Source organism: Macaca thibetana, chromosome 3, assembly GCF_024542745.1.
Source record: "Macaca thibetana thibetana isolate TM-01 chromosome 3, ASM2454274v1, whole genome shotgun sequence".
NCBI classification, from domain to species: domain Eukaryota; kingdom Metazoa; phylum Chordata; class Mammalia; order Primates; family Cercopithecidae; genus Macaca; species Macaca thibetana.
In genome coordinates, this window is record NC_065580.1 from 127091390 (window position 1) to 127115724 (window position 24335).

The 24335-nt window shown below is 41.4% G+C and overlaps 1 long non-coding RNA gene across 16 annotated transcripts in view; it reads right to left on the reverse strand.

Moving 5' to 3' along the window:
• Positions 1 to 5470: 5470 nt before the first annotated feature.
• LOC126950265 (uncharacterized) overlaps positions 5471 to 24335 on the reverse strand; it is a 44396-nt gene continuing 25531 nt past the window's right edge. For 14 of the 16 annotated variants that reach the window (XR_007724103.1, XR_007724098.1, XR_007724095.1 and 11 more), the window contains one exon: positions 17863 to 21483. This is a non-coding gene — a long non-coding RNA (uncharacterized LOC126950265). Of the gene's footprint in view, positions 7708 to 7892; positions 8013 to 17862; positions 21484 to 24335 lie in introns of those variants that run through there. The other 2 variants (XR_007724102.1, XR_007724097.1) reach the window with 2 other exon arrangements.

The following is a 24335-nucleotide window of genomic DNA, read 5'->3' on the forward strand; positions in this document are numbered from 1 at the left end:
CAGCAAAACTCCGTCTCAAAAAAAACCAAAAAACCAAACTTCTATTTATGAATACAAATAACATATCCATCATATACAAAACAGCTTTTGGATTTCTGTGACTTTTTCCTTTAATACACCCTTTATCTTTGCTTCAGATGTCTGATCTAAGCTTATGTTTTTGTTTTTGTTTTGTTTTGTTTTTTGAGACAGAGTCTTGCTCTGTCGCCCAGGCTGGAGTGTAGTGGCGCGATCTCGGCTCACTGCAAGCTCCGCCTCCCGGGTTCGCCATTCTCCTGCCTCAGCCTCCCGAGGAGCTGGGACTACAGGCGCCCGCCACCACGCCCAGCTAATTTTTTGTATTTTTAGTAGAGAGGGGGTTTCACCGTGTCAGTCAGGATGGTCCCGATCTCCTGACCTCGTGATCCGCCTGCCTCGGCCTCCCAAAGTGCTGGGATTACAGACATGAGCCACCATGCCAGGTCGCTTATGTTTTTTGTGATCAGATTTTCATTCCTGGTCTGTATAATGGTGTTATTCCCCTATTATACATGATTATACATTTTGGGACTTACAAATATTGAGAATATACTAAAGTGAAAGGCAGTATAATGAGAGTAAACTTGAGCTGCATTATGTGTTTATTGACAGTGCTCAGGAGCTTCACCCTCAGCCCCAGCAGCCTTAGGTTGTCACTTCTAATAGCGAGAGCTAAGTTCTGCAGTTAGATTTTGAAATTTTTAACGGGTCACATAGAATCAAATTTTTTTTTGCACTCTGAACAACCTAAAAGTAGCATCTATGGATTTTTCCCCTATTTTGTTTCACCCAGTTTGGCATCATATCAATGCAAATTCCATAATTCTTCTATGGTGTAGTTGCCAGACTTATCAAATAACAATATAGAACACAGCTAAGTTTAATATTTCAATTAAAAATGACTTCTGCAATATATTAAAACCAATTATCAATTGTTTAGCTCTGGCAGGTGAGAAAAAAAATTTTTTTTTTTGAGACGGAGTCTGGCTCTGTCGCCCAGGCTGGAGTGCGGTAGCCGGATCTCAGCTCACTGCAAGCTCCGCCTCCCGGGTTTACCCCATTCTCCCGCCTCAGCCTCCCGAGTAGCTGGGACTACAGGCCCCCGCCACCATGCCCGGCTAGTTTTCTGTATTTTTTTAGTAGAGACAGGGTTTCACCGTGTTAGCCAGAATGGTCTCGATCTCCTGACCTCGTGATCCGCCCAACTCGGCCTCGCAAAGTGCTGGGATTACAGGCTTGAGCCACCGCGCCCGGCCGAGAAAAATTTTTGAAGACACAATCAATTCAATCATACTCTATTTGTGTTCTCCAATTTATGACAACCAAGATCGTGACGGCCAAGATTGCTGATCTCGTCTGGGATCAGCATCAATGCTCTCAAGAGCCTCAGTGGAAAAACACACCATCTGATCATGCAGAAGATTATTCCGTTTCAGTATGTTTAGGTTATTTACAGAGAATGATTTAGCATAAACTGGATTTTTTTAGGGTGAAAAAATAAAATATTAAAATTCTTATCTATGTTATTTAATCTAATTCTTTGTCCTGTATCTTCTTTTGGTGTTTGGTTCATAAGGGTTATATTAATAAAACTATACAGATATATAGAAAAAAACTCATTATACATATATTATTATCTCATGTTCAAATATATTTTTCTAGTACTGAAATGTGATCCTTTAAATTTGGATACCATTAAGCCTTTAATTTAAAATTACTTTTTTTTTTTTTCCTGATTTCAACTCAATAGCAGAACTGAACTGTGCTGATGGTGTAGATGTATGCTGGTGGAAATCTTTCATTGTTTCCAGGATAAATGCAATTACTTATTAAAGTTTTGTAGAAAGAATAATAACCATTTAATCAACTAAATGTCTCCTTTATAAAATCAAACATATCTGGTGGTTTTAGAGCAACTTTTTCTCAGTCACTAATTTTTTATTATTATCCAAGGATACTCAATGTCAACATTTTTGCATCATCTCATATATTTTTATTTATGGAATTGTATAATACGTGACCTCGAATCAGACACACTTTCATTTAAAAAAAAAATCTGAGTGAATTTAATGGTGTTTCACTTTTTTAATGTCATGAAGCTAAACTGTTCTTAGACCTGGATTAAAGTAAAATAATAAATGACTTCTGAATCTTGGCCAAATAACATGAAATGGTAACTGCAAAATTGTTCTGCAAAATTTTACAATTTATCTGAAGTTATCCCAAGAAAACTTGAGAGGAATTATCTTTCTTATTGAAGACTAAGTAGTTTTTATCTTATTGAAGATCTAGTTGAAGTATTTTTTTAAATCTTACTGAATACCAAGTCTTATTGAAGACTTAGAATTCTTATTGAATACTAAGACTAAGACTTAAGTATTTTTCTAGGCTGGTAGAGTATCTCTGTTTTAAGTGAAGTCTCAGGAAGAAGACCAACATGTGACTATTTTGATGCAACTTTATGGTGAAACAAAGTAATTAAAAGTAGTGGCCGGGCTCGGTGGCCCAGGCCTGTAATCCCAGCACTTTGGGAGGTCAGAAGTTTGAGATCAGCCTGGCCAACGTGGTGAAATCTTCTCTACTAAAATACAAAATTTAGCTGGTGTAGTAGGGTGAGTGCCACTTGGGAGGCTAAGGTAGGAGAATTGCTTGAACCCAGGAGGCAGAGTTTGCAGTGAGCAGAGATCACAACACTGCACTCCAACCTGGGTGACAGAGTAAGACTCTGTCTAAAAAAAAAAAAAAATAGAGTTTATTTTGTTGTTAACTGAGAGGAAAATATTTTAAAATGTGTTCTGAGATAAAGAGAGATTGCATAATAAATCTATGGGATATGAACTAAACTGAGAGATAGCCAGGACCATTTCTATATTATATACAGTAAATTAGGGTTTCATTAAGCAGAATAACGTCCCCCAGCCCCTATAAGGATATTGACATTTGAATTCCAAGATATCACATTACAATTCATGACAGAGAAGATAAGGGTGCAGATAGGATGAATATTGCTATTATGCTGATGAAATATCATGAATTTATCATGGTGAGTCCAGTAAAATCACAAGGGTCAAAAATCATGGAAGAGTGATGATGAACAAATTGTATCAAAATGATAGACCACGAGAAAGACTCAACTGAATATATTTTTAATTGTTTTAGTGAGTCTTTTCATATTAACATACATTTAATTCTATTCAACTGTACAAATACTATTCATTTTATATGCTCAACTGAAGTGCTAAATATAAAATGAGAGAACACAGAATAAGGATATGATTACTGAGATGAAGGCCAAGGTACATGAGGAACATAGATAGTATGCACCTTAGACAGGCAAAATTGAAAATGTATTTATTATATAGAGAGATTCATAATTATATATACATACATTTATTTGGTTTAGAAAATAGTACAGGAGATACATTATCAAGAATTTATATAAGATGGGGTTAATCAAGAAAATGAGAGTAATATAAAAATAATGATAATAGTAATAATTTTGAACACTGATGAAAGAACATGATGATACAGATCTATTTTTTTCAGGTCTTCAAAACATGTTTCTTCTATGTCATTAGGATGAACACACATTTCACAAATAAAACACATAATCATTTTTAAATTAGAAATAAAGCCCTGGCCGTGTGCACTGGTCCACTCCTGTAATCCCAGCACTTTGGAAGGCCGAAGCAAGTGGATCGCCTGCAGTCAGGAGACCGAGACCAGACTGGCCAACATGGTAAAACCCCATCTCTACTTAAAAGACAAAAATTAGCCAGGCATGGTGGCAGGGGCCTGTAGTCCCAGCTACTTGGGAGGCTGAGGCAGGAAAATCACAGACGATCATATTCACTGACTTGTATTGGTCAAGGGGGAGGCTGAGGCAGGACAATCACAGACTATCACATTTACTGAATTATATTGGTCAAGCAAGTAACTAAGGTCAACCAAATTTATAGGAAGGAAAATTAAACTCCACTTCTTGTTGAGAAAATGGCAAAGTTACATTGCAGGAGAATATATGGGAAAGGAAATACTGTTGCTGCTATTTTTGAAAAATATAATCTGCCATATAGGTATTTGAAAACATAACCATTTTTTCCCACTAACTCTTTAAGAATGGAAACTTTTGCTTATTTTATTTTTATCCTCCCTCTTTCCTTTCAATCTGCATGACTATGTCAAGACTAAGATCATACACATTCTAGGAAGCAAATGGGTTTTGTTAAGTTTGAATTGAGAAAGTAGAAGGGAAACCCACACTTTATTAAGTGAGGAGAACAAAGAGCAAATACATCTTTACAAGATTATTTTAGGGGTCTGGACAAACCTTTCTCATAATTTTATATTTTAGAGATTGGGTCTTTCTCTGTCCCCAGGCTGGAGTGCCGTAGTGCAATCACAGCTCACTGTAACCTCAAACTCCTGGACTCCAGCAATTTTCCCACCTCCGCCTTCTGAGTAGCTGGGACTACAGGCATGCATCACTGGGCTTGGCTAACTTTTATTTTTACTTTCTTGGAGATATAGTTTCTTGCTATGCTGTCTAGGCTGGTCTGAAACTTCTGGCCTCAAGTGATCCTCTCACCTCAGCCTCCCAAAATGTTGGGATTACAGGCTCAAGGTACCACATCCAGACTGAGTTTGTCTGTCTCAAATTACGGATTGACTGTGTATTATCAAGGTAGTCCAGTGAAACAAAATCAATAGGAGAGACACAGATATGACAGACAGATGGATAGATAGCTAGATGGTCAGTAGATAGACACATATCTCTAGAGATAGCAAAACGGAAACAAAATGTTGAGTGCAGTAGAGGAGATATGGGGGTGCTCAGAGCAGAGAGTGAACAACTGCTCCGAGTGCTGACAACACCCACAATGAGAAATGGCACGTGACCTCTCAGCCCATGACTTGACATAGCCATCTATGTGCCCTACTCCCATCAGTCCACCTGAAATACCCAAAACTCATTGTTTCATTGTTCCCTGAAAACCTCTAGGCGAGATCATCACCTCTTACTTGTTGAATCCAGTATCTATCAACCCCGGGTGCATAATAGAATTACTAGAGGAGCCTTAAGACATACTCATACTAGACTGGGTGTGGCAGCTTACGCCTGTAATCCCAGCACTTTGGGAGGCAGAGATGGGCGGACCACCTGAGGTCGGGAGTTCAAGACCAGCCTGACCAACATGGTGAAACCCCGTCTCTACTAAAATTACAAAATTAGCCAGGCATGGTGGTGCATGCCTATAATCCCAGCTACTCAGGAGGCTGAGACAAGAGAATTGCTTAAACCCAGGAGGTGGAGGTTGCAGTGAGCTGAGATGGCACCATTAACTCAAGCCTGGGTAACAAGAGCTAGACTCCGCTTTCTCATGAGTGTCTGAAACCATCAATTTACCACCAGAAATGGAGATACATGGTCCCTGACAACCTGGCACTTGCGTTTTCAAAGCCACCATTTCCTCTATCCTCTGGGCTGTCACAAATCCTCCTCTGCATGCCAGGAGTGCCCCTTGGACCCGGGGCTGGCTGCCTGGCCCACACCTGGGTCAGGCCTCACCCAGGAATACTCCTGTCACTCTAATAGAGTAGAAAATGTCACAGCAAAAGACCTGACCCTGCTGCAACCAGTCAGGAAACAGCCACAGGGATGGGAGCCACATCCATCACTTCCCTGCCCCCCGACCCAGGCTGGTTCCCAGGCCTTGGGGTCCTAGTGTGGACCTCCTGGCCACAATTAACGCAGGTGCAGGACCAGAGAGCCCCTTGGTCCCTCCCAACACATGAGGGAAGTTTGTGTGGTGAGGTCATGAACCGTGTCTGCGCTGCTGCTGTGAATAGGGCTTTCTTAGAAACACTTTTAATTTCCCTTTTTAAATATCCCTTTGGAACCACGTTTAATAATTTGCTGCTGGAACTTAGCAGTGATTATTCTTTGAATCCATTTTTCTTTTTTCTTTTTAGAGATGGAGTCTTGCTCTGCAGCCCAGGTTGTAGTGCAATGACTTGATCTGGGCTCACTGTAGCTTCCGCCTTCTGGGTTCAAGCGATTCTCCTGCCTCAGCCTTCCCAGTAGCTGAAATTACAGTCACCCGCCACCACACCCGGCTAATTTTTGTATTTTCAGTACAGATGGGGTTTTGACATGTTGGCCAGTCTAGTCTTGAACTCCTGACCTCCAGTGATATGCCCGCCTAGGCCTCCCAAAGTGCTAGGATTACAGGCGTGAGCTACCGCGCCCTGAATCCATTTTAACATTTAGTTTTCCAGATTAACTCGAAGTACCCCATGACTACACGCTAATGCAACTAGGCAGGATGGATGCACAAGAGCAAAAATCTCTGTGGGACATCTTTTGGGAGCATCAGTATTACTGCGGGATTTGGAAGTAACAACTTTAAATAATTTCCAAGGTAAGACACTGCAAATTTAAGAGAAGGCTGGAAAGACATCTGACTTTAATAACTGCCAGTCATCTGTGCCTAAGTCAGACTTTCTCCAAGAAAAAAAAAAAAAAAAAGAAACTCTAAGGAGAACCTATTTTTCATTCTTCTAAGTAGCTAAAATTAGAAATCACAGCAAATCAATAGAAAGCTCTGCCCTGCCATTCACCGAAATCACAATATGGCCTTGGTATGGTTTTATTTGTATTTTTTGAAGGGGTTTGTTGACGTGTTGGATATAAATATTGGGGGGTTTTGACTGATGTTTGGAAGTTTTCAGCTATTAGTTGGTGATGTATTTTTGTACCTCATTTTTCTGTCCCCCCTCCAACTTGGACTCAATCACTCCATAGGTCTCTAAGACTCTTCATTTTCTTTAAGCTTTTTCACTCTTTTATTCGGAATGGGCAATTTCTATTGCTCTGTCTCCTGTTTCTAATCTTTGAATAAGCTCAAAAGTATTTTTTAAATTTCCTTATCTTTCTATTGTTTCATAATTTCCATTTCTTTGCTGAGGTTCCACATCTCTTCACTGTTAGAATATTTTCCTTTACCCCCATGAACAGATTTATAATAGCTGCCTTTAAACATCCTGAATTAGAAAACCTTGAATATCTTAGGATCACTTCTACTGCCTGCTTTTTAAATTGTGAATGGATTACATTTTCATGTTTCTACACGTCTCATGAATTTTAAAATTGTGTTCTAAAACTGTAAAGAATCATTATAGAGATGCTCAATTCTGTTGTGTAACTTTGAAGAGCAGTATGTTTTACAAAAGGTGTTAATTGGGCTGGATTCAAACCTCAATATCTATCTCCCCTATAGTGGGCACAGCTGAAATCCCCATTCAGTTCTTACTCACACATAGGTCATACTTGTATTATACAGATGTGTTTCTATAACAATATATATTATTCTGGTGTTATCATTATAATCTGTGTTAATTCAACAAGCTACTCCAGTATTACTGAAAGCCAGGACCTCAGTTTTGTCTGCTTATTGGATTTTGTACAAATCAAATTACACAGTATGTATACTTTTATGTCTACTTACTTTTACGGAACATTTGTGATATTTGTGATATATCAGTCCAAACTTCACTGAGCCCTGAGGCACTCTGCCCCTGCCACCCTGGCACTCAGTGGACCTGAGATTCTTCAGGGCCTCGTTTTCTTGGCCATGAGGGCATGGCTGGCATACTGGGATGGGGGCTCAGTGGCAGGATAGGCTGTAGCTGTAGGACAGAGTAGCAGCTGTGAGGCTCCAGGAGCCACACCTCAGGCCTCCCTCCCAGTGCCTGCCCAGGGCTCCCATTCAACAGGGCCTGCTGCTGACCAGGGAGCCGTGGCCACAGGCTGTCTGAAACTGACCACAAGACAGAATCTCCACCCACCTTCTGTCAGTCCACTAAGCTCTCACCTCTCAATTGGACTGTGCTGCTCCATGGACTTGAAACAAACCCCAGAGTCCTCCTGAGTCTGAAGATGATAATTCCCTCTTGTCATGAAACAGCTGCATTTCTTGGAGGACTCTGATCTCCTGGAGCCAGAGGGAAGGACAGGAGGCTGACAGGGCCTGGATGGAAGATGCTGAAGGGCCCTTGGGGAGGGGGGAAACTGGGGCCCTGCTCAACAGTCCAGCTGCCATCACCATCTCATTACCAGGGTCACTTGCCCCCCAAATCCCCTACCTGCCCATGGGCAAACACACATCCTTCTGTTAATCCAGGCTAGACAGTGCTGGTTTTTCAAGTAAACATTCAGTGAGAAAGTTACACACACACACACACACACACACACACACACACACACACACACACCCCTGGTCACACACCACTACACACACACACACACACACACACACACACCCCTGGTCACACACCACTACACACACACACACCCCTGGTCACACACCACTACACACACACACACACACACACACACACACACACACACACACACACACACACACACACACACACACACACACACACACACACACACACCCCTGGTCACACACCACTACACACACACACACCCCTGGTCACACACACACACACACACACACACACACACACACACACACACACACACACACACCCCTGGTCCAGTACCCCTTCCAGCCTAATCTTTCTCTCTACCCCACAAAGCTCTTGACTCCCATCTCCCATCTCTACTTTTTCGTGATGTGCAAATCCTGCTCAGTGTACTGTCTTTTCTGAAAAGACTTGTAAATCTTCTGGAGCTTTTTCTGTGGAGAGGGAAAAGAAGGAAAGATTTGAGAAATAATAAAGTGAAAGAAGAAATTATTTGAGAATAATAAGCAGATACGTACATTCCATTCCCTTTTGAGAACCAAAAGGATCAAACTGCCTGGATGAGAATTTCTACGCTGGTCCTGTAAACCCTAAGGGCTCCATGGGTCTGGGGAGGGAGCTCTGTGGAGGCTACAGCAGCTCCATCTTGGATGCAAATCCACCATGTTGACTTTGGGTTAACCCCAGTTCTGGGAATTCCTTTAAGATTTCTACTTGATCTGCTTTTTCTTGTGTAAGAGCACATACTTACTGAAAGCCCTCTCCTTAGGTCAAAGCTACCTAGATGTCATCACACAAACTATAGGCTACGATGTGCACCTCATTCTCTTTCTGGAAGGCTGGTCTTAATTGCTCTGCAAATTCCTTATAGAGCATATTTACTCTTTTCCTACACTAAGTAAGCCCTAAATCTTGGGGGTAACAGCCTGGAGAACTACTGTCATGCTACCACTCAAGACCATGCTTCTGTCCACAAATTCCCCCCAATAAATTACCTTTTACTGACAAACTGGATTTGTCTGTCTCATTCTTTGATTTCTGGACTCCTGTGTTGGGGATCTCTCTGCAGATACATCCCTTTCATAAAACAAGGTATATTAGTCCATGCTCACACTGCTATAAAGAAATACGTGGAACTGGGTGTATTGGCTCACAGTTCCACAGGCTGTAGAGGAAGCTAAGTGGCTTCTGCTCAGCTTCTGGAGAGGCCTCAGGGAGCTTAAAATCATGGTGGAAGGGGAAGAGGAAGCAGGCAGGCATATGTTACATGACTGGAGCAAGAACAAGAGAGAGCGGGGAGAGGTGCTACACACTTATTTTATTTTATTTTGAGAGGGAGTGTTGTTCTGTCGCCCAGGCTGGAATGCAACGGTGTGATTTCAGCTCACTGCAACTTTCACCTCCCGGGTTCAAGCAATTCTCCTGCCTCAGCCTCCTGAGTAGTTGGGACTACAGGCACGTGCCACCATGCCTGGTTAATTTTTGTATTTTTAGTAAAGATGGGGTTTCACCATGTTAGCCAAGATGGTCTCGATCTCCTGACCTTGTGATCCACCTGCCTCGGCCTCCCAAAGTGCTGGGATTACATGCATGAGCCACCATACCTGGCCTACACACTTTAAACAACTAGATCTTGTGAGAGCTCTCACTATCACAAGAACAGCACGGAAGGTACGGTGCTAAACAATTCATGAGGAACCACCTCCCTGATCCAATCACCTCCCACCAGGCCTCACCTCCAACACTGCAGATTACAATTAGAGATTCAGGTGGGGACACAGATCCAAACTATACACAGGCCTGTGGGTATGGCTGGATTTTGATGATCACAACTGTTGGCACAACTTGGGTCTTACTTAACCCGACCATGCCCGGGAATGTTATGGTGTCCCATGGTCCCTGGACTTTCTGGGCACGACTGGCCCATCCTCTGGATTGTAAATGCTCTAGGAGTTTCTGGGTAGGTTTCTACAAAAGACTTCAATCTGTAGAGGTTAGAATAATATTATCCATATGGTTTTCCCAGAGAATGTCAGGCAAATCACTCCAAAATGTCTCGCGTCACTCTAAACCATGTCAGAGAGTTGCGCTGTGTAAGTTTCTCTGGGAGCAACCAAAAGGTACACTGTTGGTCCTCTCAGCTGAAGGCAAAATGGTCCTGGGACTTTGGGTCTAAGGGTATGCTGCAGAAAGCATTTGCCAAATTCAGGACAGTATGCCATGGACCTGAGCAAGTGTTTAGTTTTTCCAGGATTTGAGCCATTTGGGGGACAGCAGCATGCATGGCCAGTCACCTTATTCAGTTCCAAATAATCAATGATCAACTGTCATAATATCCCAAGAATCAACTATCATACTCCAGGTGCCATCAGGCTTTGGCACCAACCACACAAACCTGTTTTATGGGCTCTGTGCAGACATGCAATCCCCATCCTTATGAAGTCCTGAACAGAAGCCATGATCTCAAGCCAAGCACAGTGGCTCACGCCTGCAATCCCAGCACTTTGGGAAGCTGAGGTGGGCAGATCACTTGAGGTCAGGAGGTTGAGAGCAGCCTGGTCAAAATGGTGAAACTCTATCTCTACTAAAAATACAAAACTTACCGGCATCATGGTGCTTGCCTGTAATCCCAGCTACTGGGGATCTGAGGCAAGAGAATCACTTGAACCTGAGAAGTGAAGGCTGCAATGAGCCAAAATCATGCCATACACTCCAGCCTGGGTGACAGAGGGACTCTGTCAAAAAAAAAAAAAAAAAAAAAAAAAGAAAAAACCATGATCTCCTGTGCCCTCCTGGGAGGTGACATTGTTTGATGCACACCACTCCTCTTGTGCAGGATAATGTCACTGGTTTCCTTTTGGCTTCCCCTCAGAGCATGGCTTCTGCGACCCTCACCTAAAGACAGAACTTGTCTAAGGTTGCCTCAAGGACAGTTCTCAGGAGAATGTTTGTCTCCAGCATGTGCTCGGGTATTGGGAAGATGTAGACCCTTCAGAGACAAATCTCATTGCTTGCTCTGAAGGGGCCAGTGACTCATTCTAGCCACATGGGGCCTCTGGTCCCCTTCAATGGCCCAACATTGAGAACATTGGCCTTCCTGTCATGTTGGGGGCTGCAGAGTTTGCTCCCCTCCTGGGAGAGGGAAGAGGCGGCGAGACCAGCCTGCTCCTCACACTGGCACCCACACTCCATCCCCAGCCACAAAAATTCTACTCCTGGCCTGCACGGGTCCCAGTATCAGCCATGCCTGCTGTCTACACCAAAACAGCCACTGCTGTGGCCCTCAGCCCTGCCCCTCAAGGCCTGGCCCAGCTACCGCCTCAGACCACCTAGAGCCACAGTGAGCTTGAGGTGAGTGTGGGGCAGGTGGTGCAGCTTCTCTTTTTTCTCTGCCTGCCACAGAAAACGGGACTCAGAGCCCCTGCTGCCACTACCATCAAAAGCCACCCTCAGAAGTAGGCCTGAGGCTGCAGGCTCCCCAGCACGTCTCCACAGAGTCTTTCTTCCATTTAACCTCCACAGGGGCAACTAACAGTGGGCGACAGTGGGCAGGTCTTTCTCCAGGCGCAATTCCTCCTCCTCTAACTCAGGGACTTTGCTCTCGGCCCCCAGCAGAGCCTTTGTTCTTAGGTGGCCTGCCCATGGGAGAGGCCAACCTAACCCCTTTCCACCCGCTGAGGTCTGGGCTCCTTGGCAATTTTTAACCCATCAGCCTCCTCTAGCCTGCTGGAGCTTTCACAGCATCTTGGCACTCACAGGGCAGGGCAGCCTGCAGGCATCAGGCAGCGGCTGACAGAGCCTCACATAGGCACTTGCAGGCATCCTGGGATCTCCCCAGAAGGGTCCTGTTTTCCCTAGCCCTTTTCTTTCTTTTTTTTTTTTTTTTTTTTTTTGAGACAGTCTCTGACCCAGGCTGGAGTACAGTGGCCTTGGCTCACTGCAAACTCCACCTCCCAGGTTCAAGCAATTTTGCTGCCACAGCCTCCCCAGTAGCTAGGATTACAGGCACCCATCACCACACCTGGGTAATTTTTGTATTTTTAGTAGAGATAGGCTTTCACCATGTTGGCCAGGCTGGTCTCGAACTCCTGACCTCCTGATCTGCCCACCTCAGCCTCCCAAAGTGCTCGGATTACAGGCGTGAGTCACCATGCCCGGCCTCCCAGCCCATTCTTTAGAGTAATGCCGACTACACCAGCTCTTCCCTCAGGCTGAACCAGTGGCTGGAGTTGCCCCAAAAGTGACAGAAGCGGAATTCCCACAAGACACTACCCCAAACCATCCTGAAATGGGGCAGTTGGAATTCCAAAGAAAGAAGCCCTGAAGCCCAGAGCGGTCTGTCCAAAGCATGCATTAGAGGAACCAACACAGAGGGGGCTGCAGCGTATCCTTGCAAGACACGAATCAGAGATATTCTATCCAAGTATGTCTGCAATGATGGGTCTGGTTATGGAGTTCACATGAAGGTTTAAGGAATTTGGCCTCGGGCCAGGGCTAGTTTCTTTCGATGCTGTGGGCAACATCCTAAACATTTTTATCAGCACCTGGGAATGGTCCAGACCCTGGCTTGGGTTGAAGCCTGCAGGGAAAAACCTGAAGCTGAAGCTGGTCATATCACAAGAGTGTTCAAGTTACTCTGTAATACTGTCTTCACAGAGGAAAAAAAGTGGGGAGGAAGTGAGGTAACAGCCATTATTCTTTGCAGTAAGATTTTCTCTTTTTTTTTTGAGATGGAGTCCCACTCTGTCACCCATGATGCAGTGTATTGCTGTGATCTCAGCTCACAGCAACCTCCTCCTCCTGGGTTCAAGCAATTCTTCTGCCTCAGCCTGCCAAGTAGCTGGGATTACAGGCGCCCACGACCACGCCCACCTAATTTTTATATTTTTAGTAGAGACAGAGTTTCACCATGTTGACCAGACTGATTTGAAGCTCCTGACCTCAAGTGATCCGCCCCCCTCGGCCTCCCAAATTCCTGGGATTACAGGTGTGACCTACCACGCCTGGCCTGCAATAAGAATTTGTATTGGGAAGTCGAAGTCATTTGTTCTTCAAGATCATTTCCTGTATTTGGTTTCCTGTGCATATCTATATCGGTTTTGCTGGGGAGAGAGTTGTCAATTTCTACATAAAAACATAGTTGGGAATTTGAAGGGATTATATCGAATTTCTCGGTCCATTTGTGGGATACTGTTATCTTGGAAATATTAAGTATTTTCATCCTTAAAAATTAGACACCTTTCAATTATTTCAGATCTTGATTTCTTTCAGCATTAATAAAAATTAAGTGTAGGCCAGGCATGGTGGCTCCCGACTATAATCCCAACACTATAGTAGGCAGAAGCAGGCAGATTGCTTGAGCCTAGTTGGAGACCAGAGTGGGGAACATGGAGAAACCTGTCTCTACAAGAAATACAAAATTAGTCAGGCATGGTGGCACACACCTGTAGTCCCAGCTACTGCTGAGGCTGAGGCAGGTGGATCAATTGAGTCCAGGAGGTCGAGACTGCAGTGAGCTGTGATCACACCACTGCACTCCATCCTGGGCAACAGAGCAAGATCTTGTCCACAAAAAAAAAAAAAAAAAAAAGTGTAAAATTGTTGCACTTACATTACTTTTTCTAATTATTTTTGAAGCTATTATAAATCAAATGTATATATTTTATTTTCATTGTTGGTTGCTTTAAGTATAATTTTTTATGTGTATCTTGTATCTTCTGACACTGATTAACTTATTAATTCTAGTGGTATTTTAGTGAAACTCTTACACGTTTTTATATAACAGATTATGTCATTTGCAATTAAGACAGTTCTAGAAGTTGATATGGTTAAGGAGGCTGAGTAGTCAGGACCCCAGCAGAGCCTGTGAGCAGGTCGTACTGAAGGAAGGGGCCCAGGTGATGGAACTTTCAAGTAACCTCATGTCCTTGGTGACAGACCCACCAGAACTTCAAACTCTGGTAACCAGAAGCCCTTATTCTAGACACAGCCCTGTATCAAGCTAATTTCATGGAGACGCTCAAGAGCAAGATGTTCTCCTGCTATATCCTGACTTCCTGAGGCTCTCATCTGTGGAAGGCTTGAAGTGAGGGCGTCACTTGACAGGGGGCACCCATAGGTAACACAGGGCAGCTCAGGGCAGACTCATCCAGGCCAGACCTCGCCTAAGATCCCACCTGGGCAACCCCACATTCCTGCCCATCACCATGTGTTAGGGGAGCCAGAGATGAGGCTTCCCTCCCTGGACAGGAGCAGGCTGTCAGGTGTTGGGAATCTGATGGGTCTACCAAGATCACATTCCAGGTCATGGCTGGCAGGATAAGAAGTGAGTGTTGGGGAATAAGTTTGTCCACTCAGATGCTAACCCCAAGACTTCACACTGTAATCTGGTTTTCTCTCTGGCTGGAAGTCTATGCAGATGCTCTTATGTGTCTGATCTAGGGAGCAGAATTTTTAATTGGGCTTTCTCCCTGCAGAAATAGCCAGGCAGGTTACTGACACCTTTTGGCCCAGCTGCTGGGCACTCTCCTTGCACAGCTTCACGCAGATCAGTAAAAATAAGTAATAGGTTCAACCACTCCATCTCCTTGGACAAAGGGCAGGAGCACCATGCCACCACCCATGGCCAGCACTGCTGGGGGGCGACAGTAGGAACAGAGGGGTCATCTCAGACAGGAATCCAAGAAAATCAGGGCAGGCCCAGGACCCAGACTCAAATATGGAAACTCCATTGCCTCTGCCTCAGTGCTTTCACACCTAAGTGACCCACAGTTCCCGCCCAAAAGAACTGGACCTTCATTCGTCTCCAACAGAAATTTGGTTTGATGCTAAGTTCTTGCTCACATAGTTGTAGTAAGAGGAGAGAAATAGTTTTGTCTTTTTTACACTAGGCCGTGAGTGCCTTTTTATGTTGCTACCTACATAGTTTTTTTTTTTTTTTTTTTTTTTTTTGAGACAGAGGTCTCACTCTGTCACCCAGGTTGGAGTGCAGTGGCCCGATCTCTGCTCACTGCAACCTCTGCCTCCCAGGTTCCAGCAATTCTACTGCCTCAGCCTCCCAGGCAGCTGAGATTGCAGGCAGGTGCCACCACACCCAACTAATTTTTGTATTTTTAGGAGAGACAGGGTTTCACCATGTTAGCCAGGCTGGTCCTGACTCTTGACTTCAGGTGATCTGCCTGCCTCAGCCTTCCAAAGTGCTAGGATTACAAGCATGAAACACAATGCCCAGCCTATTTATATTGTTTTAAACACCCACCCCATGTATTTCCTGTAGCAGGCAACCCCCCTGCCCTGCCAGAACTTTAAGATTTAAAAGTCCACACTCTAGTATGCTTTTTACACAAAAAGGGAGCCAAAAGGGGGAGGAAGGATGGTTAAGCTGCTCTATGTATTGGTTATCCCACAGAACTCATTCCTGTAGCCCCATCAGGGCTGGAGCTGCAACCTCACATGGCTTCATAATATTCCATAAAGGAGGCCATTTCCCTCAGCAGTTCAGCCTTGCAATGCAGGTGGAGCCTGGACATGATGATCTTCTGTTTCAATTTCGGCCACTCTTCAGGAAACATCCTATATGTGCCCCAGTAGTCTATAACCATCTGGTAGAGCGTCCATACACACCACTGCAGACTGAAGGACTTTAACAGCAGAAACTTAGTTTTCCACAATTCTGGAGAATAGAAATCCAACAAGCTGTTAGCTGGGATGGTTTCTCTGCGAACTCTCTTCTTGGCTTGTAGATAGCTGACTTCTATCTCTGCGTCCTTACTGTCTCTTCTAATAAGGACTCCAGTCATATTGGATTTGGGTCCACTCCAATAAACTCAAAACTAGTGACATTCTGAGGCACTGAGTGTGAGAACGTGAACTTTGGGGAGGGGACACCACTCAGCCCACTGGACATATTATTCCCTTGTAGATGACAAACTCCCAGGAGATTACTCGGTGGAAGGATATGCACATGTAAAATTGTAATAGCTATAGACCGATCACTTTCCAAAAGGGCTTTGGAAGGTACACTGCCACCAGCAATGTCTGAATGTAGCTGCTTCCCTGAATCTAGATTCTCTCGGATGTTCACTTTCTTTTAATTTGTTGCCAATCTGGTATCCATGTGGCAAATAAAATCATGTTGATTTCCAGTTTTCCGACCGAAATTTTTGAGTCATCTTTGAATTGCTTCATATATATGTGTTTTCCCTGAGTCATCTGCTTCGATTCTTGGCCCTTTAAATGGGCTTTCTCCCATCCTGGACTCTGCCAGCATATGCCCCCTTGTCATGTCTGGAATTGTAGTTGTTTGGCAAAGTTCCTTTTAATGTTAAAAAACTGTATTGCTAAAGTCAAAAAAGTATTCCTAGGCTGTCTTGCCCTGTGCACTGTTTCTAAAATAAAAAATGAGGCTTCTTGAGGCCATTTCCATCCACGTGAGGAGCAGACAGTCTCCAGAAGCTTGAGGGAAATTTCTTGCAGGCCTCACTGTTTACAATTCTCAGTTCTGACCCATGTGCTGTTGAACCTGTGTTTTCCCAACTCTATAAGAATGACGTTTTTTGAGGACTCTCTGGGATAATTCTCTTTGTACAGGCTGTTAATATAGGTGGGTGCTGGTGCTCCACAGAGGACAAAGTATCATGAAGATGCCTTGACAGTGTTAATGGCTTAACACCGCCACATAAAACTTTCTTGTCTTTGTTTCTTTGATTTTCAGATGGAGTTTCACTCTTGTCACCCAGGCTGGAGGGCAATGGTGCGATCTTGGCTCACTGCAACCTCTACCTCCTGGGTTCAAGTGATTCTCCTGCCTCAGCCTCCTGAGTAGCTGGGATTACAGGTGCCTGCCACCACACCTGGCTAATTTTTTGTATTATTAGTAGAGGCAGGGTTTCACCGTGTTGATCAGGCTGGTCTTGATCTCTTGACCTCAGGTGATCCACACACATTGGACTCCCAAAGTGCTGGTATTACAAGCATGAGCCACTGCACCTGGCCCACATAAAACTTTGGAAGCCTAGAACCTTCTTCACCACGGACACCTGTGTCCTCCACATGCACAAGTCTCTGAAAAATAGGACCTTCTTGGTATAAGCCGCAGCCCCCAAACGGCCAGTGGTTCACAGTGCTGTCATTGACCATATGCCTCTTCTTGTTCCCCTCCATATAAAAATAAGTCTACCCGAAACCTTGAGAATAATCCAGATACTCCCAGCCAGGTACAAGGGAGAAGCTAAATGAGCCTCTGGTACTAGACTTCCAGGTTGAGCCATATTCTCCTTTACCACCTTCCTGGGCTCCTACCAGGACCTCACCACCAATGCACAGTTCCCAGGCCAGCTATTTAGTAGGTGTCTGTCTCCTCCAAGAAACAGTGGTGACTCTGCAAGCTACCAGGTGGGTATTAAGGATATAACTGCAGCTCTCTGAGCCTGTCTACGCCTCTGAAAAGCGGAAAGATGAACCTCAGAGTTATTATAGGGACTAAACGGCATAAGACACAGTAAGCAGATGCCTGGTGCCTGGCTCCGTACAAAGACTACTTAGGATGCTCTGGTTGCTTATATATATATATATATATATATATTTTTTTTTTTTTTTTTCCTGTCTTTTTGCCCAAGAAGTCCTCTGCCTCATTGGTCTGTGTCCCTCAACATTTGGAAAATGCACATAAAAAGCAAAGCTGTTTTTGCATTGTTAAACCACATTTGAGATTCTTTCTAGCTGGATTTTGTCCTTGACACAGAAAGACAAACTTTCTAGGATGCTGAAAGAGGAGTCCCTACCCAACTCAGCTATCTGAGGAGGTTCTTGTTGAGGTTTGTTTATTAAAGACATATACTTTCAGCACAATGTGTAAAGTCAGTTTTCTAGATGCCTGGCATAATTCAGTGAACAAATGACAGTCCCTGGGCCTCTGCATGTTTACTGCTAATTATGGAGCTTCTATTACACAGCGAGCACTGCCCTGTGTATGTTCATTTATGTGCCAAAACAACCTCATGGTGTAGGAAGCCTCCTATTGTTTACATAAACAAATTAGCTCAATAAACTTGATTATGTCAATTACAAAAAGAACAATTACAAAAGAAAAAGTGGCTTAAATGGAGTTCTCCAATGAAAAGAAAAAGAATGAATGTAACTTAAAAACACTCGCTGTAGAAACACTAACGTCTAAAAGTTATTTCTGAGCACTATTAAATTTCATAAAAGTCATTCTTACAATCACAGAGGACATCATATAAAGAATACTACATGAACCTTGGAATGAGAAAATTATATACTAGGTCCAGCATAAGAAACAGGCAAGAAAAACACAAAGGATTTCCAAAGAGATTCTGAGCCAAGGGGCCATAAGATTTTAGATAAATGAATTCAATACAAAGCAGAGAAAACAGATTTGTTTTCAGAATCTTTGAGGTTTTGACCTGCCTAGTAAATTATCAACACTTTTAAAATTTATCTGTATTGATCTGATGTTTTTCTTCTCAAAATAGGTACACACTTACACACAAACATAACTACATTCACCACAAATCTCTTACACCTGAAGTTTATCTATAAAGTGATATATTTGTATATGTAAACCCATGTAAATCAAAACTAAAAATCTGTGTTTTGCAGACTAGAGTGGGCACACTCAGAAAAAATAAAGAATAAAATTTTAAAATAATCAGAATTCAGAAATATGTGAATATATTTTATTATAGTCTTATGTAATCTTTATTGTAACCATCATAATGATCCTATAGTTACAAAAACAAGAAAAAAATAAAAATATTACCTCTGGTAACAATATTCCACTGAGAGGAGGGATTACAAAAGATGTCATTGTACTATGCTACCCTCCACTATGCTATCCAATAGTATATTGTGACCATCAGTTACCTACAACATGGGATAAGGTGGGATAGGTTAATGTTGGTGGTAAGATGCATTTCATTCAATGGAAAATAGTCTTAAGACATTAAAAACAACTTTGTTCCATTAAAATAAATTAAGTTCAAATAATATGTCAAAAAGCATTTTAAACTCCACAGTATTTCATTATTTTTATGTGTAACTAGTAAAACAATTTACTTCTAAGATTCAAAATGTTTCTCTTCTCCTACAATGCATAATCATATTATCCTGAACAACTACCTCACAAATCACTTACTACACTGTTATAAAGGGCCTCTCCGCCTAGATTTTCTTCATGCGTCTTATATTCAAGTGTCCTTAGTGTTCCACGGAAAAGTGTATTAATGGTGCAGATGTCTCCGAGCTCTGATGCAGAAACCATTAACCACGTGCTTTCACATGAGCACTAGAAATGACAATATAACATCAAGAAATTTGTGAGTTTACTTGACATAAATATTTGCTTTTCAAAGTAATTGTAATTATTGCAATCCCCAAAAGTATAATTTGAATGTAATTTATAACTGTCCAAAGAGAAAATCAATCTCCTTCTCCATTTAAACTTACATACAAGTAAGCAACCTATTTTAAATTATTATCTATAATCAACACTGATTAGAGCAATGTCTCAAATTCTTACTGCCTTGGTGCTTTCTACTGTCAATCTATAACGTTTACTTAGGCTTGGTTTCTAATGTATTTTTCACAGTTCCTAAATCTGTATAATATATTCTAGTAGAAACTCTCCAGTGTTTTCTAAGGTATATGTATGGAACAGAAGTTTTTCCACATTTATTACATCCATAGGGTTTCTCCCCAACAGAAAGTCTGAGGAACTACCGGAGAGTTTCCCTTCAGTATAAATTTTCCAGTGTACAATACAATCTGTGGTATAAGTAAGGTATTGTGCCTTTCTTTATATTTGCAGTGCTTTCCTTCACCAAAATAATCTCATGCACATTAAGGGTTCTATTTTGTGAAAGATCCTTCAACAGTCATTACATTAATACCACTTTTATTTAGGATGAAATCATTGCTGTAGATTGTGATGTCAGCATTCATTAATGGTTTTGCCACATTTTTTACCTTGGTAGGGTTTCTCTCCAGAATGAATTCACTTACAGTAAAAGTTGAGCACAAATTAAAACTATTGCTACATTCCCTACAATTGTAGGGGTTCTCTATCATGTGAATTATCTTATATTCAGTAAGGACTGAGCATTGGTCAAAGACTTACCCCATTCTTTACAATTCTAGGGGTTCTCTCCAGTATGAATTCTCTTACGTTTAGTAAGGTTTGAGAACCAGTTAAAGGCTTTGCCACATTTTTCACATTTATAGCGTTGCTCTCCAGTATGAATTATCTTGTGTCCAATAAGATGTGAGCTCTGGTTAAAGGCTTTGCCACATTCTTCATATCTGTAGCATTTCTCTCCAGTATGAATTCTTTTATGTTTAATAAGGATTGAGCCATGCATAAAAGCTTTTCCACATTATTCACCATTGTAGGGTTTTCTTCCAGTATGAATTCTCTTATGTCCAATAAGATGTGAGCTCTGGTTAAAGGTTTTGCCACATTCTTCACCATTGTAGCATTTCTCTACAGTATGAATCCTCTTGTTTATTAGTCATGATTGAGCCATGCATAAAAGCTTTTCCACATTCTTCACAATTGTAGTGTTTCTCTTCAGTATGAATTCCCTTACATTGAGAAAAGTATGAGAACCAGCTAAAAGTTCTGCCGTATTCTTCACATGCGTAGGGTTTCCTTCAGTATGAGTTGCCTTGTGTCCAGTGAGATGTAAGCCCTGGGTGAAGGCTTTGCCACATTCTTCACATGTGTAAGGTTTCTCTCCAGTATGAATTCTTTTATGTCCAATAAGGTGTCAGCACTGATTAAAGGCTTTGCCATATTCTTCACATTTGTAGGGTTTCCCTACAGTATGAATTATCTTATTTTGAGTAAGGTTTGAGAACCAGCTAACGGCTTTGCCACATTCCTCACATTTGTATGGTTTCTCTCCTGTATGAAAATTCTCTTAAGGATTGAGCACCAGTTAAAAGCTTTGCTACATTCATCGCTTTGGAAGATTTTGCTAAGAGTAGTTGATAAATACTGGTTAAGTCCATTATAACTTTTTTTCTGTCCCTTACACTCACCCACACTTGTCCAGTCTTTTCTTAAGTTTAAATTTTCAGTGCCATAGCTTTCATATCTTCTCAGTATCACTTTTGGGAATAAATGTTTTATGCTTTGCTCAGGCAAAAGGTCTGGAGTAAAATGAGAGGATACAGCTAAAAGAAATAAAAATGAATTGTACCACTGATTAGACTCAGGAGAATACACTTTACAAATACAAAATATAAAATTATACCAAGCACAATAAGATGGCATAATACCACATGCCCAAATTCCTTAATAGACATGCAAACATAACAAAAATATATTAACCAAAATGCCTTTGTAAGAGTTCTAAAAACCAGTTAAGAGATTGCAGTGCCATAGATGAGAATTATGCTAAGAGCCACATAAAAGACAATGGAACATTTGTTACATTTACCCACCTCCTCCCCAATAGAGAATAATGCCTTTAAGTGTAAACTCTCAACTCCTGGCTTCTCTCTAAAAAGCAAAAAAAAAAAAAAATAGTGGCACATGGGTCCATACTTCCGGCTTTGTGGGGTCTTTCCAAAGACTGGTTTCTGTTTACAGGGACACAGAGTGCTGAAAGAAATGGTGCTATACTTTGAATGACAGGGTAGTGTCTGTGAGAGAAAAGGTAAATGATTTTAAAGCAGCAGAGAGACTGTAGGACCACAGAGAAACAGCCGGTACCAGCTAATTACAGGCTCTTAAGCAGAAACATGGGCAAATCCATAGAACCCAATAAAGGGAACACAAATCTAGGGAAGAGACATCTTAAGAACAGGTTTGAGAAATTCTCAATATCTATCCTGGTAAATTGGTGTCAGACACTGCAGGAAAGAAAGCCACTTTATACAGACTGTGATAGGTGGTTATTTATTTATTTATTTATTTATTTTTGAGATGGAGTCTGGCTCATTTCTCAACCAAATGTTAGAATGTATACAAAGTATCAGACTAAGATGGCCCAATCAAAGAAACAAGTATGCAGAAATCAACCGTAAAGAAATTAAGCTGTATAAATTATCTGAAAAAATCAACACAACCATCTCAATTATGCTCAGTGTTTAACATGGGAACACAGACAACTAAGTGTTAACTAGAAAAACAAGAATATCAACAAAATGACAAAAAGAAACAAGTTTTAGAGAAGACATACAAAAAATGACTGAGAAATTATCTAATGTAAGAAAAAAATATTAAAAACTGAAGCTCAACAAACTCCAACTGGGATAAAGAGACACATAACAAGACACTATAATATGAGCAAAGTTTTGAAAGTCACAGAAAAGAATCTTGAATGCAGAAAGACAAAAGAGATGAATCACCTATATGCATGCTCCTGCAAGATTATCAGTGAATTTTTGAACAAAAACCCTGCAGAAGAGAGTTGAGTTACATATTCCAAGTGCTGAAGTAAAAAAAAAAAAAAAAACTTTTAGCAAAACTGTCCTACAAAATTTTTTAAAATAAAGATTTTCCAAGATAACTAAATGCTGAGAAAGTACATCAGCAATATAACTGTCCTACAAGAAATGCAAAAAGAAGTCTTTCCCATTCAAAATTTAAAATAATAGAAAACAAACCAAATCATATAAAAATACACGACCCTCTGGGAAAGATATGCACGTACACAAAAGTAAAACTTTGTAGTATTATGATAATTAGGCAGAAAACAATTGTGCTTTAAAATCTGAAAGACATCATGAAAATTAAAACACCCATTAATATATAATATACTTAGTGACATTATAAGTTAAGGGCAGATATAATGAGCAAGCATTTTTGTATGCAACTGAGGGCAAGTTGTTACCAGTTTAAAATATACAGTTGTAACTTTAAGAGATTTTTATGTAATTTACATGGGAACCATCAAGAAAATGCAGCTACACAACAGAAAATAAAAGAACAAAGCATGTCACTACAAATATCAACAAGACACAAAGGAATACAAAGTGAATAGGGACAAAATAGGTACAACAGTCAAATAAAACAATAAAATGGTAATTGTAAGTCATTTCCTTTCAGAAAAGTATTAAAATACGCATGGACTAAACTTCCCAATCAAAAGGCAAATATTACATAAAGGGATTTTTTTTTTTTAATTTAGAAAACAAAATCCACCTATGTCATGTCTCCAAGAGACTCACCTCAGATCTAATGATGAAAATAGACTGAAAGTGGCAGGATGGAAAAAGACATTCCATGCAAATGTTAACCAAATGAGAGGTGGAGAATTATATTAAGTCAAAAGCTGTCATATTTTATAATATATAGTTTAAGTCAAAACACACGAGACAAAAAAGGATATTATATCATAATAAAATGGGTAATTCACTGGGGACCTACTTTTATCTCCTATCAGGTTTTCCAAAAATATAAAGCATTTGAACAACCAACCTACATGAAGACCTGAGCGAAAAAGGAAGGAATTGAACCTCCACAGACTGTTTCAAGCCAATCCCACAACCTCTATGACTTTCTCAATAACCTATTAGTAAAGTTATTTCATAACTTTGTCAAAGTTAAGTTGTAGGTTAAGCCCTATATATCTTAATGGCCCATCCAATTCAATTAGGTCTTCAAGACGCTTCATTCCCTATTACAGAAGAACTACTTACCTTCCATGATCACACTCTTATAATTATTTTCCTAATTAGCTCCCTGGTTCTATACATTATTTCTCTAATACTCACAACAAAATTGATTCATACTAGCACCATAGATGCCTAAGAAATAGAGACTGTCTGAACTATCTTGCCTGCTATCATCTTAATCTTAATTGCCCTCCCATCCCTACACAGCCTGTATATAACAGATGAAATCAATAACCCTTCTCTCACTGTTAAAACAATTGGACATCAATGGTATTGAAGCTACGAGTATACAGATTATGAAGAATTAAGCTTCAATTCTTATATACTTCCAACAGCCAACTTAAAACCAGATGAACTTCAACTCCTCGAATTCAATAACCAAACAATCCTCTCAATAGAAACTC